Source organism: Mirounga angustirostris, unplaced genomic scaffold (genome assembly GCF_029215605.1).
Source record: "Mirounga angustirostris isolate CCGP_5_RB_7025 unplaced genomic scaffold, mMirAng1.0.hap1 SCAF_1, whole genome shotgun sequence".
Lineage (NCBI taxonomy): Eukaryota > Metazoa > Chordata > Mammalia > Carnivora > Phocidae > Mirounga > Mirounga angustirostris.
In genome coordinates, this window is record NW_026991709.1 from 17,465,113 (window position 1) to 17,479,713 (window position 14,601).

General features: G+C 36.1%; 1 long non-coding RNA gene across 1 annotated transcript in view; it reads right to left on the reverse strand.

Annotated features, from left to right (window-relative positions):
• Positions 1-5,936: 5,936 nt before the first annotated feature.
• Positions 5,937-14,601, reverse strand: part of LOC123863249 (uncharacterized) — a 98,076-nt gene continuing 89,411 nt past the window's right edge. Inside the window, exons 3-4 of the long non-coding RNA XR_006795488.3 lie at positions 9,986-10,028; positions 5,937-6,065 (exon numbers count right to left, since the gene is read on the reverse strand). This is a non-coding gene — a long non-coding RNA (uncharacterized LOC123863249). The remainder of the gene's footprint in view (positions 6,066-9,985; positions 10,029-14,601) is intronic.

Sequence of the window (14,601 nt, forward strand, 5' to 3'; positions counted from 1 at the left end):
TTCCACACCAAGTTTATCCACAATAAGATACACTACGAAGGAATAAACTGTCTATTAATGGTGATAATACCTTGCTTTTTATAAGTGGAGAAAGGTAAATGCACGCCAATGCAATAAAACCGAAAACCAATTATATACTCAAACCTCTGTGTATTTGTCCTGCCGTCAGGATCTCGTTATCTCTTTCAACACACACACACACACACACACACACACACACCTTTGAATTTAAAATTTGTAAATCTGGGGCGCCTGGGTGGCTCAGTCGTTAAGCATCTGCCTTCGGCTCAGGTCATGATCCCAGGGTCCTGGGATCGAGCCCCGCATCGGGCTCCTTGCTCAGCGGGGAGCCTGCTTCTCCCTCTGCCTCTGCTGCTCCCCCGGCTTGTGCTCTCTCTGTCTCTCTCTGTCAGGTAAATAAATAAAATCTTAAAAATAATAATATTTTAAAAAATAATAATAATAAAAATAAAATTGGTAAATCTTCCAAAAGTCAACTCTCTTAAGTCCTGCAAAAATTTACTCCTACCAATTTACATTAAACCTGAAATTGAAATGATTCTAGCTCAGAGTTCAGTTATATTTGGGCTGATGCCAGAAAGGAACTGATAGCACCTCCTTTAAGAGACCAGCATAGGGGAAAGGAATGATTGGAAATCAAAAAGTTTGACTATTTCTCTGAGTTTCAAATTCCTTGTCTCCCAAGTATCACGATATCAATATAAGTACTAAATAACATAATGTATGTAATAAAGAGTTTGGATGATTGTGAAGGATTCTTCTTCAATAGATCCTCTATATACTTGCTGTCTCTCAAAGTGGGTCTATGCATTTCACATAACCCAACAGAGTGTATAGCCTCACTGAAGACTTCTGGATGTTGTACCAAACCTCTTCTGTCCCTTACTTTTCAGAAGACTACAGGAGTGAATTCAGATCACTGCTATATTTACTTTTAATGTTTTTTTCTCTCTCTCTTTGCATTATAATTGCATCACCTTTTAGTAATGCCTGTGTCCCTAACTGTAATGACTAAGTCAGAGATGTAGCTAAACCCTACCTATTTATTTTCCTCTTTACATATAAAACAATATGTTAAACGGAAGTTTTAACTGAAGTACCAGTTATGAAAGATTACTGAGAAACATGTCAGTTATGACTTACTACACTAGAAGTTTTCAATGACAATATCTGAAAAGTAATTATATAATACTTGGGCTCCTCACCCAGAAACCTCTTTCTCAGTTTACAGATAATAAAAGATCAAAAGAATGTAGACAGATTAAGGGTCGAAAGAGTGGAGATTTTGTAAAAGGATTGCTGAGCTGGGGCTCTTAATGGTCCTTCGTACAAAGGCGGGGGGTGGGTGGTGGCATGTTTGAGACATCATCCCAAGGCTAGTAAGAGGGGCTCCAGCTTGCTCCAGCAAGCTTTACACACATTCCCACCAGTGGAAGACACCAAGTCGAATCATGCCTAAAAAAGACAAAGCGTTCTCTCTCTCTTTTTTTTTTTTTTTTGGTGTAAAAAACACTTTTAATTTTATGAACCAGAAAATACCATTGTTAACATTCATTGTATATCCCAGCACTTTTCCATTCTATAAAACACCATACGTTGTTTTCAAACAAAGATAGGATTTTGTAAAAATGCTTTGAAACCCACTGTTTTGCTTATTGGTATACTTCAGACATGAGCGTTTTTAAAAAAAAATTTTTATTATGTTATGTTAGTCACCATACATTACATCATTAGTTTTTGATGTAGTGTTCCATGATTCATTGTTTGCGTATAACACCCAGTGCTCCATGCAGTACGTGCCCTCTTTAATACCCATCACCAGGCTAACCCATCCCCCCACCCCCCTCCCCTCCTTCGACAAAGCAGGAAAGAATGTCCGATGGAAAAAAGACAGTCTCTTCAACAAATGGTGTCAGGAAAATTGGACAGCCACATGCAGAAGAATGAAACTGGACCACTTCCTTACACCACACACACAAATAGACTCAAAATGGTTGAAAGACCTCAATGTGAGACAGGAGTCCATCAAAATCCTAAAGAAGAACACAGGCAGCAACCTCTCGACCTCAGCCGCAGCAACTTCTTCCTCGAAACATCACCAAAGGCAAGGGAAGCAAGGGCAAAAATGAACTATTGGGACTTCATCAAGATAAAAAGTTTTTGCACAGCAAAAGAAACAGTCAACAAAACCAGAAGACAAAGCATTCTTGGTGGCAGAGAATGGGGGCTGCCACAGGAAAGTAACTGTACTTCCAATGGGAACAGGCAGGCCAAAGTTCATGAATCCCAGGGACTGAGGGTGATATATGCAGAAGGAAAATTAGTATGGGGGCAATGACACTTGGGTAAGTGTACCCAAGAAGATATTCTTGTATAGCCAGAAGAGTACAACAGTAAGAGTCTCCTGCAGGAAAAAGCTAAAGAGAATCATAGTAGCCAGGCAACAGAAAAGTATCAGTCATATCATGGAAGTTATAGTCCAAGGACACCAACAAGTTGCCTTCAAGGAACCCATAAGGACCCTGCAAGAGAAACCACAGCTTTAAATATTTGCTGGACTCAGGAAGCACGAAGCCTACATGTTATAGTACCAGTCAAAGAGGAACTTTCTTAGCTTCCTTGTTTATCTTCCTTCCCTTCATACCAACCTGAGGGATTAGAACTAACATCTAGCAGTGGGGTTAAAATTGAGTGACAAGGAGAGGGAAGATGGCCACGATTCATTTTTCTGATAGTCAGAAACTCCCCTGACGCTGACATTAGCTGGTGAAGGAATGAGAAGATACATTTTCTCGAATAGAGATGAAAATACCAGTTAATACATGTGACTTGACACCTTAATTCACTGAACAGATGAGACTGTGTTTACAACTTAAAGTGACCAAAGAATTTTTTAGTATCTAAAAATGTGTAGGAATTCATGGGCTCTTCATCAAGCTTTCATCCAGTGATAGAGGATAATTTTCCTCTTCTGTATAGGTTTAAAAGGACAGTGGGAAACAAAAATAAATAAGCTCTCTATTACATCTAATGAGTCCTAATATAGATTATGTATGCACATTTACTCTCCATTAGGATATAAAAAAAATCAATGATTTAAAAAAAAAAAAGCCTCTCATGTTAACGAAATAGAAAGGTAGATGATGAGAGAGAGAGAGATCATTAATAAATAGAGTGTAAATATATACATACACACATATGACCAACAAGGGGGGTACCTAAACATTCAAAGCAGTGTATATGTAATGTACAAAGCCTGTTTGTATTTCTCTATTAGCAAGCTCTCTTCATCCCATGGATAATATATACACCCAATCCTTTGAATAACTATCTGGATTTCTGGAGTTGTCCCACCTTGTTACATAAAGCACATTTTGTAGACTTTATCAAAACAAAACAGTCTATTAATATTCCGTTTCTTTCTTCCCTGGTTTTCCCATTCCCAGTGATTCTCTTCTTGGTACCTGAGCCTGGACCTAATCATCGATCATTTTAGGTACACTCTAGCCACGGATCTAATTTCTGTCCATCTTGCTCCAGAGCCACACCTGCCCTGTTAAACCCTCAAACCATGATCAATTTCACCATTTGTTTCCTATTTATCAATTCCCTTGAGGCTGAACAATGCTTGGGAATATTTCATCAGCTTGCTGATTGGCATCATTTCAGGTTATTATCCAGCCTCAGCTGCTCCCTCAATATTTCTTGGCAAGTTGTTTTTGCAAAACCTTAATCCTATTCTTCGTCAATCCTTGAAAAGTCTACTAACATCAAACTACCTTCTCATTTTAATAGCTGTGCTGTTTTTACTTTTCTGGGAAAAAAAAATGGAGTCCTTCATTTATGAATATACCCTCACCAGTCTCTTATCTTCACTCTTCTATTTTTGTCATTCTTTTCCTTATTGCCTTCTAAAATCAAGTTTCTTTGTAAGATATATCATCTTTGAAAAATTTTTCCCCTCATTCATCACTTTTTTTCCTTAAATCAGTGCTTTTCACTTAGGGGCAGGGGAAGAAATTTTGCCCCTTAGGGGACATTTACCATAGTATAGAGACATTTTTGCTTGTCATGACTGGGGAGGCAGTGCTAATGGCATCTGGTATGGAGGGACTGGGGATGCTGCCGAACCTCTTAAAATGCACAGGACAGCCAGTCTTACAACAACGAATTATCATGGCCAAGAAGTCAATGGTGCTGATGTTGAGGAACCCTGCCCTAAGGATGGGAAGTCCATAAGACTTCTTCTGACGCACAAACACATAGAGATAGCTGGCTCTCCTTGATAACATTTCCTATACAATTCTACCCCAACTCTTTTTCTCACTTCCAGATTCATTAAAAATCACAGTATGTGGTTTATGTCTTTCATTTTGTATATATAGGAATATTAATTCCTAACTACAACCTTTTAAAAATTTACTAAATATGGCCCCAAGTGCATGTTATCTAACTACTCATTGATGATATTTGACATCAGAGAATAATTCTTTCTGCTTGAAACTCTCAGCTCACTTTCTTATGGAACTGAGAAATACTTTTTTAATCCTGGGTCTAAACTTCACTGCCTGGGTAACCTGGTCAAGCTATTTAATCTCACAACTTCATGTTCCACATCCTTCTCCCTTTGGATTCAGATCATATGCTATTTATTTTTATGTCTTTTCTCCTCCCAGTTCCTAACACTTGGCTGATATTGAAGGTTCAGGAAGTTGAAGAAATTACTGAATATCTTCTAGGTATGAATTTTATATTCCTATCTCCCATACTTTCTTTTGACCTCCTTGATCTGTAGTTTCAAATCATGCCCAAATAGCTCTAAAAGGTCACTTTGTTCTACTCTCCCTCAATTTATCCATTTCCTCTGTCAATTTCATAGTATAACACATTATTGCCCCCACCTTGACTTTTATCAACTGTTGCAAAATAAATGAACAGATTGCATGTGGTAAAATGGTTTAGACTTATTTTGAGCAACTCCAGAGGACAGAACCAAAACCAGCACTTCAGTGTAAGAAAGAAATCACTCCTACTTAAGCTGTTCAGAATGAAAATGGGAAGTATGTTTGAGTCAGTGGTCATTCTGTTACTGGAAGTAATGAGCAAAGGCTAACCTGTTAGCTTAGTAAGCTAGATTGAATGCCTGGAAGGAATCATGATATCAAGAGCAGTGGACCCAAAGGAAGGCAACATAATTTAAGGTTCATTTGCCTTATTAGCTACATTCACCTTGATCAAGTTATTTGACTTCTCTAAACCTTAGTTTCTCATCTGTTAAATCTTACGCAATTGATGTTAGATTTTGCATAACTGTATAGGGAAACATTTTGTAACATATAAAGCACTATATTTTTAAGTTGTTATGACTTTAAGGATTTATTTCCACTCTTCAATTCACTGTTTCAGTGATAAAAGTTATATGTTTATGTAAGTAATAATAGATGAAAATAGATACTTATCTACATACACATATATGTATATATTCATTTCCATTCTCATATCTTAATGAAAGAAATACAGAGCACAGAAAATTAGTTGTTTTCTATCAAAAATATAATACTAGTAATGAAAATGGCAAAAGTTTACTTTTTATTACTGTGAGGCATTACATAAATATCAAATTTAAGCATGAAAGTCTCTCCTCAATTCACATATTCATTTTCATAATCTCAAGTTAATATTATTATTGTTCTAAAGAAACCGCTTTTAATTTCAGTCTCTCTAGATATTTGTAACTACCTACTCTGCTACATTTTAGATAATTCATTAAAATTATTACTTAAGTTTATTTGATTTATTTATGAACATATAGTAAACTTTAAATATTTTTCTAGAAAAAAATAAGCATTAAAAAAGGCAGACAAGAATATTAATCAAGTAAGCACCTTAACAAAAATTCATTTTCGACATTCTAACAATATTCTAAATTACAAAAAAAAAATTGAGAAATGAAGGTTTTTCTCCTGTTTGCTGTTCTCTCCTGCTCTGCTTTCCTGGTCTTCCTTACCAAATTGCAGGATCATTTGGCACTGTTTTTTCATAATCTGTTGAGAAAAACAAGAACACGGTTTCTATCTCAAGTTTGAGTTTTCCAGGATCTGCTGTTGCCACATCCCTTCTTGTTTGAGTTAATCACAAGGGTGGGGACACAGGCTATTCCCGACTTCAATAATTATCCTTTTGCCTCATACCCATGGGACAAGTGTTTATAGATAAAGTGATGATCTGCAGCTCCTTGAATGTGCTTCTCTGACCAACCTTGGGGGAAGAAAATGACAGGGCACAGAGTGTTTGGAATCACTCGTTCTTTATAATGCTTTCAAAAACTAAATATGTGTTGGATTTTCATAAGCTCTTTAAAAAAAATAAGCATCATGGTTTAGCTTTCATTTTGAAACCTAAGCAGGAAACAAGGAAAAGGATTTTCCCTTGAACCATAAATATTATTTATTGTTGTTATTGTTGTGGCAGTCCAAGAAAATCAATAGTTCATGCATCATGGTTTTTGTGAAAAAGAATTTTTTCAAGTTTTTTTAGGCCCCCCCAAATTTGTCCTCACAGTTATTATCCATCTAAAAGCACAGATTATTAAATCAATTACCCTCAAGTTTGGTGGTATGTTAGTCTATTTCTCTCTCTTGCAGTTTCTATGTATTGTCTTGAAAATGCCTTTTCTAAGCATCTGAAATTTGAAAAGCAGGATGGATTTAGCTAGCCTCTAAGCTTGAGCAAATTTCCAAAATCAATTTGAGATGTCTCTTGCTCTAGGGAATTGAGCTCAGATTGTTAAATCTGTCCTCCTGCTTTGGTTGTCTTTCTCATTTAATACTTGTCTGCATTGCCTTCCCTTTAGAAATTGTTCAGTTTATAGAAGGTGTTGCTAAACCCGTGCTTCTTTCTCTTGGCATTCCATATTCATGTAGGGTTGATCTTTCTAAATATATAGTTTAGCAATTGTTTTGCTTTAGGTTCCCATGAAATCTTCCAGTGATTGAAAACAATGGGTGAATAAAAACACAGTTGTGGGTTATTTTGCATATAGGTTAGACAAAACAACCTTTTTGCCAATAAGTTGTTCTCTCGATTTTCATTTTGTTCTTAGGCTAGAAAACATCTAATGTTTAGGCTTCCTTCATAAACACTGCTTTTGTTTGTATCATTAAAGCAAACTAAAGCTGCTGTGATTAAAATTTTGATTAAATGGATCTTGTAAGTTCTCATTACAAAAAAACATTTTTGGGAAAAGAATTTATATTCACAGTAAAAGCTGTTTTAAAACAAGAAGTAGAAGACCATGTATTGAAATTTACATGGGCACGAAAGGAAAGGATGTTAAGAGAAAATGAATCAGATTGACAAAAATTAGTAACGTCAAAAGATTTATTTAGGGGTGCCTGGATGGCTCAGTCAGTTAAGTGTCTGCTTTGGGCTCAGGTCATGATGGCAAGTCCTGAGATCAAGTCTACTTAGGGCTCCCTGCTTCCATCAGTACTAGCTATACCTTCATGTGGCCATTCCAGTCCTGCTATTTTGGCTATTTTGGAATAAACTGAGAAATCTTGGGAATATAAATTAATCTTTGTCAATGATTGTATCTTTAGATTTTAGGCAATTTATTTTCTACTTGTAAATCTACAATCTGTAAAAATGAAGAGTAAATTAGTACATTGGATTAAGAGAGAAGCTGTCATACGGTCACAAATCTGTGAATTTGTGCTGAAAATATGAAAAAAAAACCCACTTTATTTGACAAATAGTCATGCCATCTACATAGGGAATGCAAGCTTTAAGTATCCTCTCTATTTACCTTTAATTGAACAGTAAATCCATTCACAGAACCTTGTAAATCAGAAGGTATAATCCCCCCCCCCCAAAAAAAATGCTGACACAACTTCCTACCCATAACTCACACCTTTTAATTGACTCTTGGAAAATTCCATTGAAAAATGGTATTCAATGAAGTCATGCAACCCTCCTCAAATAATGTGTCTAATCTTTGTATCTAATGCCTACAACTAACTTCCTTATGTTGATGAACTTAGTTTTAAATACAGTTGAAAATAACTTTCTTTACTTTTTTTTTAATCACTTTTGGCATGGTTTTCAGATCTTGAAATACGCATCTCTTCCGAGAAAGTTACACAGTCTTCTCTGAAATTGCCCCCTGTCTGAACTAAGTGTCCTTCATGTGGTTTGTCATAGAAATCCCTGGTAATCTCTAATATAGCACTTACCTTCTGTATTCCATTTTTTTTTAAACTTACATGTCTCCACAGTTATATCTTAAGATCCTGGAGGAAAGGGTCTGTACTAGTCAAGGTTCAGCCAGAGGACCAGAACCAGTAGAAGCTATATGTTAATGGACTTATTGAAAATAATTGGCTTGGTTGATTTTGGAGTCTGGCTAGTCAAGTCCAAAGTTAGAAGGCAGGCCTTTAGGAAGAACAGGCCAGAACTTCAGGGTAGGAACTGAAGCTTCAGTTACAAGCAGAATATCTTCTTCAGGGAAAGCTCAGTTCTGCTATTAATAATTTCAATTGATTAAATCAAACCCACCACGATTATCCAGGATAGCTTTCTTAAAGTAAATAGATTGTAGACATAAATCACATCTACAAAACATCTTCATAGGAACCCCTAGTTTAGTGTTTGATTCAGTAACTGGGTACTGTAGCCTAGCCACACTGACAAAAACTTGACCACCACAGTTTTTTTCCCCCCAACTCCAATAATAATAATAATAATAATAATAATAATAATAATAATAATAATAAATGTAAACATTCAGAAGAATAGAAACTTACAACATACACCCATGTACTCCTCACCTAGATTTGAAATGTGTTAAAATTTGAACAATCTGCTCTATATGTGTGTATGTGTATACATTTTTGAAGTTATTTGAAAATCTATTGCAAACATCATTATACTATATCTCTAAGACCTTTAGCGTGCATCTCCTAAGAATGACATTCTTCTACATAACCACAATTGTATTACTCCCTCCCAAATAAATGAACAAAAATCTTATAAAATTATCTAGTAATCATTTCATATCCAAAATTTTACAATTGTTCTGGAATAGTGAAGGAAAGAAGGAAGAAATTAAGGAATGAAGCCATGAAGAAAGAAAGAAAGGGGGAATTTCGAAGTTTCCTCGCAAGATTTAAGGTCAGCTAAGGGATGCATGGATCTAAAACATCCCCTGTGTTATACTCTCTGGGACTGTGAGTTCAGTGTTGGGTAAGCTCCTTTCCCTGTCAATGCCAGTTTGAAAGGGCGTGACTATATTACTATTATTATTGATAATATGTTATCTATAACACTGGAAGTAATTTGTATTTAATTTATAATCATGTTTATTCTTAATTTTAAAAACACTGAATGACTGTTGAGTTGCTTAATAGGATTTGAAATTAGTATTAAACAGTCCTTATGATGAAAGAGTCTGGGCAAATTTTGGGTAAAGAGAAATGGAAAGATGGGATAGATCAGAACAAAGAGCACATGTCTGAATTCTCTGGGCTGTTTCAGCTCCCTTCCTCATTTAAATGTACTGTTCACAAATCCTCACCATCTTTCCTGCCATGAGTTAGGAATCACTTAGTTTAATAATCCTCCATCTGGATGTACCAGCATTTTGTAGAGGTATTTCTCTTAGGCATTCCTTTAAAGATAACAACTTTATGCGTGACAACATTCCATTTTTCTTTCATCTGTTTAATTCCTCAAGATGTTTGCCCACTTCCCCAGGATATAAATCCAGTTTCAAACAGGATTTGAGGAAGGATTACCTCAAAGAATGTTTTCTGAGACACTTAAAAATGATAATTGATGACCTGGGTATTTGCTTAGCTAGATCAGTTCTTCAGCTGCGGAGAACATTCTGTTCCTAGGAGGCAGTTTTACTATATAGCAAGTGCTTAAGAAAACAGGAAAAGAAATAAACATTCTGAAAATTTACCTTGTGTGACTTCAAATCAACCTCAGAATTTTGTGCCACATTCCTAGGAGAAACAAATAAACTTGATTGTATTTGTGTCCTTCACAATTTGAAGAGTTCATAGAATTTGTTAGAAGTTCACATTGAGGCAAGAAGAGGTCCCACCCTGGGCTCCTGTCTAGCCTTTCCACAATAAATTGAAGACCTGAAACATGGCCATTAGTGACATCACTATAGTGTAAAGTCCTGTCCAACGGCAATAAATGCCATTGTATCTCCACCCCCAAATTACATTGCCTCACAGCCTGCACTGGGCTGAATTAGTGAGTCGTTTTTTCAGAACACAAGGAAAGAAAGCTTAAGATCTAGATGTGTAGGTGGGGCGCCTGGGTGGCTCAGTCCTTAAGTGTCTGCCTTCAGCTCAGGTCATGATCCCAGGGTCCTGGGATCTAGCCCTGTATCGGGCTCCCTGCTTGGTGGGAAGCCTGCTTCTCCCTCTCCTGCTCCCCCTGCTTGTGTTCCCTCTCTTGCTGTGTGTCTCTCTCTGTCAAATAAATAAATAAAATCTTAAAAAAAAAAAAAAAGAACTAGATGTGTAAGCAAGAAAAGGGGGGAAAAAGATTTTCTTAATAGAATAGATCTATAAGACAGTTGCATCAACTTGAAATATGTTATCCACCATTTTAAAAACAGGTACTGGGGCGCCTGGATGGCTCAGTCGTTAAGCGTCTGCCTTCTGCTCAGGTCAAGATCCCCAGGGTCCTGGGATCGAGCCCCGCATCAGGCTCCCTGGTCTGTGGGAAGCCTGCTTCTCCCTCTCCCACTCCCCCCTGCTTGTGTTCCCTCTCTCGCTGTGTCTCTCTCTGTCAAATAAATAAATAAAATATTTAAGAAAAATAAATAAATAAATAAATCAAATTTAAAAAGTTACTTAAGGGGCTTAATATGGATCCCAAAGATTCTGAATTCAGATCCTAGGCTAATAATAAAGAAATTGCATTGACTTTGATAATTTTTGACACATACTTCCCCATTTTTTTGCCATTTTATATGCCCCTTGAACTTTAAAAGGAACTCCAATTAAAGCTTTTCAATGCAAATATGCCCTACATACCATTTGGAATTCTTCTTAGTTTGGCAATAAAGTGCCCCAAGGACTTTATTCTTCACAAAAGAGCTACTTTTCCCAATTTTAGGTCAAGCATAATCCACTGATTGGTTGTCTTCACACACTAATTAACAAGAATAATTTCAGGCACGTGTAGTACATTAACTCCTGCACCCCTTTGGTCAACAGTTTAGTACCCCCTCCTTTTTCATTTTATGAGGAGTTTGTGTTGTGTCCATGTGTAGTTGTTCTTATTGTTGTTGTTCTGTGTGTGTGAGAGTTTGCTTTGAGAGTAGAGTTTTCTAAACCTGAAAAAAAAATGTATTTTTTACTATACACAGTGGAGCAATTTGAAATAAGATCTATTTTAAACCTAAGCATTCTGGTAATAATAATTGTCTTTATGCTTCACAGGAAGTTATTCCATCTTATCTAACACTTGTGTCTCACTAGGCCACCAGAAAAGGCATATGTTATCATATTGTGAGTCCATACCTGGGTGTGTGTGTGTGTATGTGTGCGTGTGTGTGCATGTGTGTGTGTTTTCTATGGAGAAAAAAAAATGTAGAGTCAGTAAATATTGTCATGAAGAAAAAAAATTTTGGTGCCAAGCACCATCTTACAAATTCCACTATTTATGCCATTCATGGCCAAGAAGGGATTTTTTGTCATGAAAAACTATATATAGAGAAGTTAAAGCTGAAAAGTAAGAACAAAGATCTAATAAAAAGTATTTAAAAGCTCATAGTTTGGATTATATACATATGGACTAGGTGAAATAACTATACCATAAATCACTAGGGTTACAGTCATGAGTAAAAGGTGAAAACATTGCAGAAATAATAATTTTATCTCTAAAAGTATTTCTGCTAAAACTCTAAGTGCTGATGTGCTCCAGGGCCCTGGTCTCCCTGATCTGTTTTACCTTCTCTCTCTGGATCTAATCTATTGCCTTTAAATATTGTCTACCAATGTGACCCACATTAATAACAACCTGCTCCTCTTGTCTGAGCTCCAGAAGGATACATCACCAATTTATGTGACATTTGGACTTAATTCTAACAAGTAGGTAAACTTTGCCATATCAAGTCCTCATCAACTTACCCCTAATGTGATCAATGGTATCATCATCTGCCCAGTAATTTACCCAAAATCTTAGGAGCCATTTTCCATTCCTCATTTTCCTTCATTCTCCCTATTCATTTACAGGCAAATCTTCAGGCACTTTTACTAAATATATGTGATGTCGCTGCTACTCACTGCTGTCATTGCAATACCAAGTCTAAGCCTCTATACTGCGTTCATGGACAACCACCATAGACCCTTACTGGACTCCTGCTCTCAAATCCATTTGCCCAGAAGCAAACAGCATGATCTTCCAAAAATTCACATTCAAATGTATGGTATTCTCTTGCCTAAAACCTTCCCATAATTTTCTATTTCATTTACAATAAAATTTACATCTTTTACAATGGCCACAGTCTTACAAGATCTGGCCCCTGCCTAACTCTCTGATTACAGACTATACCAGTTATAATTTGCTCACTACAACCACATTGGCTTTCTAGTTTTGCAAGCTTACCAAGTTGGCTTCTATCTAAGGGTTTTTGCACTAGCTGTATTCTTTCCTGATCCCCATATCATTGGTTCCATCTTGACATTAAAGTTTTAGTTTAGATAGGACTCCCTCATTATAACCTTCTCTATTCACACAGTTTGAAGAAACCCCAGTGACTGTTTTTAAATTATGTTGCTCTATCGTATTGCCTGCCATTACTTAAAAATATCTTGTTTATTTTTTGTATCCCTATGAATGGAATAGCATATTGCCCTTTTCTTTTGCTAATCTAATATGCTTAGTAGTTCATGAATTTCAGTTATAGAGAGTATCCTCAGTTTCCTCACATGTAAAAAATGAGGAAAACTACCTTTAACTATCTCACTGGATTGTTATGTGAATCAAGTCAGGTTATAAAGATGAAAATGTGAAACAGAAAAAAATGCTATCCAATGAAAAAAGGTATTACCATTAGTTATGAACTTGGATAACATCACAGATCATGGGAAATCTTTCCTATTGGAATATTTTATGGTAAACTCTGAACTCTACAACTCTATGTACCCATCATCAGTTAATAATTATTCCAACTGCTACATATATTGCTATACAAAATAGTTTTTGTTATTCCCATAATCAATTGACCCCAAGTCAATGCTTAGTATCACCACTCAAATGATAACCCTTGAAGATACTGGATTATTTAAAGATATTCCATAATATATGCTAATCCTGAAAAATAAGATATTTAAGTGGCTCCCCTGTGTTTTCTTCCTCAAACATGTCTTCACAATCGCCCATCACACTGATAAGAAATAGTTCCAGCAGAAAGCACATGGAGACACTGCAGTCTCTAAACTCTATCATCCCCATCTACATAAATGCACAAAAACAACAAACACTAATAATAGTGAAGCTATTGTGTCATAAGCAGAAGGCTCTTGGATGCTGACTTCTAAAATGAAACCTAGACCATTAAACTGTCACCTTTTATCAGATATTTCCTATTCTAGCATAGATTGAAAATTTTAGGACAATCAGGATTTGTTCTTTACATTGATTTTCATAAATTGGAATTCCAAGAGTGTTAAACAGCTGCCAGTCGACAGATAAATCTACAGACTATAAAGATGTTAATGTCAAAAAAATGATCTGCTATTTAAGAGTACTGAAATGTATTAAATATATTGAAGAATAAGATGCAAATGTTACAAATAGTGGCTGATTACCATATTCAGCCTTCTGGCAAGGGATGATCTCAGACTACCTAATGACATCCGTGTAGAAGGAAAATAATTTATACGCTGCCCACGCATACACACACACACACACACACACATTATTTTGCAATCACATTGGGTATCTTTTTGTTTAGAGTACCTTATCAAACTTAGAAGTGAAGAACCCAAATCTTTCCTGCTGTGTTCTTCATTTTAGTTTCCAAAATTACACCAAGATTACCCTGAATTTTTAAGTTCCCACAATTCATTTTTTTCTACACCACACAAATCACCTTCATATAAAGCTAATAACAACAACAACAAAAAAGTTGGCGCCATGGTACAGCTGAGCTGAGCCCTTAGTAAGTGACAAGTATAAATCAGCAGGGACACTAGGCAGAACAGCATTACAAGCACACAGCACGTGCTGACCCTACACCCCCTTGATTCTATTCCTGCTACTTCTAGTTCCATTTTGAAAGAGCTGAAAGTCCTACGGTTGTGCCAATATTTATTTTGGTGGTCAGTACTCAAATGGAATTAATGAGGGAAATGAAAAAAAGTGTTTTTGTTTTTTTTTTTACTTTGGCAAGATTGTTCAGACTTGCAAGGATTAATTACATATATTTTTTAACAATATTGAGTATTTTAACTTTGTTTTGGTTTAGACATGTGGCAAATAAATTCCAAGACCCTAACTATTAGTAAAGCTTTTATTTGGGGAATCCATAACTTTAGAGATTGAACAAGC